This window comes from Lutjanus erythropterus, chromosome 7, assembly GCF_056507025.1.
Source record: "Lutjanus erythropterus isolate fLutEry1 chromosome 7, fLutEry1.hap2, whole genome shotgun sequence".
Lineage (NCBI taxonomy): Eukaryota > Metazoa > Chordata > Actinopteri > Lutjaniformes > Lutjanidae > Lutjanus > Lutjanus erythropterus.
In genome coordinates this window covers 36139371-36145443 of record NC_139323.1, presented here as the reverse complement: position 1 = coordinate 36145443, position 6073 = coordinate 36139371, and positions in this window count along the sequence as shown.

Below are 6073 nucleotides of genomic sequence, written 5' to 3'. Positions count from 1 at the left end.
TGTGCTGGCGGACGACAAGCTTCTTTTGAGGCAGGGTACAAGCTGAACCTTTGTCTTGATAATACAGCCAAACCGGCACTGTGAGGAGGAAATCTGCAAACACGTTGGAAACTCATGGCGATGCCTGCTGCCGAAAGCATTTAACTCCAAACTCCTAATTAGTTTGCAAATGGCAAATGATCATGTGCAGATAGAGCTCGTGGGTGTTTCTGGTTGTTTGACATATCATTTAATTCTCTCAATCAATCTTGATTCCCAGAGGGGATGTAACCAGGTTTTTTACTGCAGTGTGGAGCAGCTGCAGAAGAGTGACGTGGGTTTTGTCTGGATTTGCAGACAGATTTTTGTTGTTGTTGTTTTACCCTGTGTGACCCGGCTCAGCTGTTTTTCAGTGTTAAGCCCATCCTGAAAGGATCAGTTATGTAATAGGAATCAAATTTGATTTTCTGTTTCTGTTTACTTGATTTTCTGTTCCAGCTCAGTGGTGCTCAGCTGAACACAGTGCAGTCACAAGGCATTCGGAGTTATACAGTCATGCTTGAAATGACTAAAAGTGTGTAGTGTGCCTTTAATGCTGGATATTATGGTTATGCATTCAGAGAAGACAATAGAGCACTGCAGGGATGACGCATTTTTGTAGGCAAACCCGGAAGTTAGCATTTCTCTGGCTTTCGATGTGATTTTTCCATTGGATTTTGGATTACTGCAGAAAATAAGATCTCTGGTGAACAAAAGTTTATGATACTGACACATTTTGTTCAGTAAGATAATCTTCACAAATGAACACCACTTTTGAAGCATAAATGCAATCACCAGGAGTAAAAAGCTAATGCTAGGCTAAACATGACATGACTTCACTCCACCACTGTTCCCCAACAACCTCTGTAGTCTCATTTAGCCACTTGTTAGCAACCTCCTTTTTTAAAACATACATTTAGCTTCAAAATTCTGCAGTGGGGTATTTACTGACATATTTTCATGTCGTAGAACAAAACATGAAAATCTCTTAAGCTTGTTTTAACCAAAGACCTCATTGCAGGCATCAAAAAATCCATTAACTTCAAGATGAAGCAACCAGAAGCGCTAATATGCTAACTCATCTATGGGAGTCATTCCTGCAGCACTCTATCACAGGTCAAAAATGATACATTTTATTGGTTGAAACCGTTGACTGTATATAAAGATGGATGACATGAAAATATCCAGAACATCTGGATCGCCCCCTGGTGGCTGGCTGCGGTGTAGCTAATAAACAAACCCCCCCTCCATGTTAGCAAATGAGACATGGGCACAAGTACACATTAAATACATTCTTCTCAAAGAAGGCTGCTGTGATCTTAAGTATTCTTATCACGCTGATGTATGTGCAGGTGTTGAGTTTTAAAAAGTTATGTGATGCTACCATATTCAAGCAGCGGCCATTTTATTCTGATGTCATGCTCAGGGTGAGAAGCTCAAATGTTACAAGTCAGAGAATCTGACAAACTGTTATCATTATCGCCATGGCTAGTGACAATCTGGAGGTACATGGAACATACTTCAAGCTAAAACAGACCTGATGATAGCTTGTACATGGTTGCGAACACTTGTTTGTCAGTTTTTTCATGTGAAAAATGAAAACAAGGAACACAGGAACATAGAACATAGGCTGTGTCACAATAAATTGGTATATAACTGGAGCCATGTGTAATCACATTCAATACAGAGATGGACATTAACCTGCAGGCAGAGCAGGCTGCTGCTGCTAGCATTTAAAGTTAGCCACAATGTGTGGCAGCAGACTGACAGCTAACGTCGGCTCCAGGTAAACAATGTCATTTACCCAGGATCTGAAAAGTTGAAGGTTAGGTTTTGAAGGATAATGTGCAATGTTCATATTGCATGGTGCAAAGTGGTGCACATTTCAGTTGCAATTATAATCCAAACTGACTGCAGTATTTTTTTAAGACGAGGTTTAAATTTATCAGTTAATAAACTGTGCTCAGTTTTACCTGCTTTCTGAGTGTTGTTACTGTTAGACTAGTCGACAAGTAAATTAAAATTTGTGCTTAATCGACAGAGAAATTAGTCGCCAGGAACATCCATACTCACAGCTGAGTTGGCTGCAGGCGTGGGTGGGACCTCGATAGCAGGGTTGCAATCCAGATCACGACTGCACAGACTTTACCAGCGCAAGATGGCAGCATTTGTATCCTGGATATTTTAATTTCATTTTTGTACAGAGGGAGGAACACACAGCCTATTTTTATATACAGTCAATGGTCGAAACACAAAACTCTTCTTGTATAAGTAGGCATTTACAGATTGTTGGTTCTTTCATCCTTTAAATAGAAAAGTGGTCTCATAAATCATTTTATGTAGCACCTAAAAATATTTTCAATCTAGACAAATTCACTTATACAGTATAAAAGAATAGCGTAAATTTGTAGTTCAAAAGAGGAGAAAAAAACCTCCTTTCCCTTTACATTTGCTTTTCCAACTTTCCCTGCAGAACATCAGTGCACACACACATGCACACACACGTAATTCAATCAGTCAAAGGCCTGATGAGGCCACATGATTAGATGTGTCACAAAGTGAACTGAAAGCAGCATCCGGGCTTTCTCTCTGGTCAGTAGGCTCTGAGGAAAGGCAGCTGTTCACACCTTACATGTGTCTCCAGAGCACAAACGCACAGCTGATCACACACATGAGGACACTCAGGAGAAAAGCACTGTGAGGACAAAGTACTGTGTCGTTTAGGGATTTAAACACATGAGACAGGGACAGCCAGAGTGGGCGAGACAAACACAACATAGAAAATAAAATGCCAGGCTGTTTTTATTATCCCACGGTGCTGTATGGTTTAATCAAAAAGGAACAAAGAGGAGCTGATGAAAGCAGAGATGTAACCAAAGCTGTGGGTGAGACACAGCTAGTCGACGAGTTCTTCACATTAGACGGTGCTGCAGTCTGTTAATAGCACTCCTCCTCCTCCTCCTAGAAATAACACGCTTTGTATTACATGAAAGCATGGGGAGCATAACCTTTTATTATGTTGACAGGCTCCTGGATTCAGAATGAGAGTCACACTCCAATGCAGCTAATGAACACCTTCAGCAAAGGCATGAAATAATAAGCTGCAGGGGAACGGGGGAAAATGAGGAGATCATAGGAAACCTATCAGACGTCTTAATAGTCTGTACACTTTCCTAACATCCTCTGTAGGATAAGACAGTAGTCTGGAAGCCTTTTTTGTCTCTTTTCAGTCAAAAATTTGGACTTGTGAAACCAGTGGTTCCCAAGCTTTTTGGCTTGAGAGTCCTTGAAATGTGGCGATATTTACTTGAGACCCCTCATCACAGGTTGTGGCCTGTGTGAACAACCAAAGATTGATTTTTTTCTTGTTATATTTATTCTTTGAACAAGACAGGCGACTGCCCTGGGGCCCCAAACCCCTGAAGGTAACCAAAGTCCCCAGTTCATTGCATGCAGATTAGATTTTGTACTCTGATACATTGAAAATTTGTTAGGGAGTTTACACGGCTGAAGTAAACAAACTAATTATTAGATAAAGTTGCAGTCCTGTCTTAAAGAGAAACCCTAACAAAACATAGTTTTAAGACCTTTATTTTTTACTTTCTATTCCTGGGGCCTCATTACAAAAACTTCCTAAGTCTGACATCCTATCTCATCTCAGTTTTAGATGACTTTTTTTTTTTCGGTGGGGCGGTGGGGATAGGAATAGGATGGAAATTTAGCTCTTACAGAATCGTCCTAACTGAAGAAAAGCCTGTCCTAAATTCAAAATAATTGCCAGTAATAGCAGCAGTCCATGTGGAAATGACAATGAACACAAAAGATTATGAGTGAAAGGCTCCTCTAACCGTGTGATGATTCTTTAAATTTCCCAAACCATTTATTAATGGGCATGTATCGACTGCCAGGATGATTCATTTTGAATTTGATCGACATTATGTGTCCATTCAAATCCTCATCATGGCTCCATACCTCTCCTGCAGGACACAATTAATTTCTCTGACTCATCAAAGCTAGAAATTGAACACCCATGTTTTCTAGTCCATTCACAAGCTAGCCAGTGACAAATGACGTGAGACAGTCGTTTTCATGGATAGAGGCAGCCATGTGTACAGTTTAAATACAGATCCAGGCATGATAAGCTGAGTCCCGATTGAAGAATCAAGTTTACAGCTCTAGTTAGGATGTCCTAAGTTAAGCAAAGATAAGAGGCCTGACATAAGATAGGACACAGTGATGTGTTTAGGGATTGAGGGATTTTTCCTTTCTTAGAAACTTAAGATAGGACAAGCACTTAGGAAATCTTTCTGTAATGAGGCCCCTGGACCCTGTTTTCCCATGTGTTTGTGTCTATGTGACAAATGTGGACAGCAATTCTTTAAATTGGTCCAGTATTGAGTGAGAGCGCTGCAGTCAGCAAAAACAGAACTGAACAGCAACATAATCCCTCCAGGCAACTGCGCACCAGCAAAGTACGTCCATTAAAAGTGCCTGTTTTTCCTCTGACAGGCTCAGACTGTTATTGTAAGTGTCTGACATAATTATAGAAATAATTGCTGCAGAGAAAAGCCTTTTTTAAAGGCTTTTAATGCAACATTTTCCTAAAAAAAAAATAAACAATGGGCCTCATGCAAGGACATCTTCATATTCTTATCTTAAATTTGTCTTGCTTTTTTCATATGAAGGGCTCATACGCTCATGTCACGCCAGCTTCAGCAAACGCTCATAACTTCAGATAACTGTGTAAATGATGCGCCTGTGCGTATTTGAATACACGTGTATGAGACTTGTAAACTAGCATTGTTAACGCCCCAGTAATACCATATAAGTCTACGCTTCCTGCCCCATATGTCAGGGAAGTATTCATTCATTAAAATGGCATCAAAGAGCAACAAAGAGGAACTTAATGAGTTTGGAGTTTGAAGTTCTGCTTTCAGAGATTCATAAAGTAAAGAAAGCAAAGGGTCCGACAGCCACTGATATAAAGAGGAAATGTTGCAATATGAAAATGACTTTAAGAGAAAAAAAACATCTCGCCACAGCAAGGGGCGAAAGATGACTGCAAGGAAGAGGGGATGAAAGAGAAGTTTCCATCACAGAGACAGAGGACGGAATAAGTGAGGATGTTCCCCCGAACAGCAAATTCATAAACCTGCATGAGAAGATATACAGCCAGTACACCTGACAGCAGGTAATAATACTACACCATTAAATTAATGATGATGGGCCTCAAAATGTCTTCAGACTAATGAGATATACAGTCATTAGTGAAAAACTTTGGTTTGGATACCAGTTGACTGACTTGCATGACTCTACGACAGGTCGGAGCCGAACTGAAAGAACTGGTCTGAAAGAAAATTCAAAATAGATGAAAACTGGTGAATGTGACAAGTTCTCCTAAATCACTCATACAGTTCACTTTGGCTGTACAAGTGGTTCTTGCATGAGACCCAGTGTATTGACTCAAACAAACATAATCCCTCTAAATCATCACTTGTGACCCACCAGAAGTGTGTATCTGCAGACATACTGCCCTCTGTCTGTATTTATCATTATTTTGCTGTTCTCTGAACACTATGAATGAAACTCAAAAACCTTTCTGGTACAAATCCAACTGATTCTACCTATAAAGATTAAGTATTTTTATATCGCTCTGTTCAAAGCTTCCAGACGCCATTAGCAACAACAAGACTAAGACAAGACTAAATTAACCAAAACACAAACAAAAAGACCAAAGTCACACAATAACACAAACAGTCTGGCTGTGACTGTTTCTGGTTAAACAAAAACAAAAAGGTCTACCTAATTTCAAAAACCACTTCCCACATTTGTCACTTCGATACAAACACAAAGGAAAATTCGGCCCGGGTTCAAAAATGCCAAAGCGACCCTTTAAGATTGTTTTTTTTTTTTTGGCAGACGATAGTTAAAAAGCAAACAGGGAACAAGTTGACGGAGACGTCCTTGGCCCTGTCCTAACCATGTTGTGGTGATGTGGCACACACTGTAACCATTTGGCTACCACGGTGCTCACCAGATGGTATCATTGCAGCAT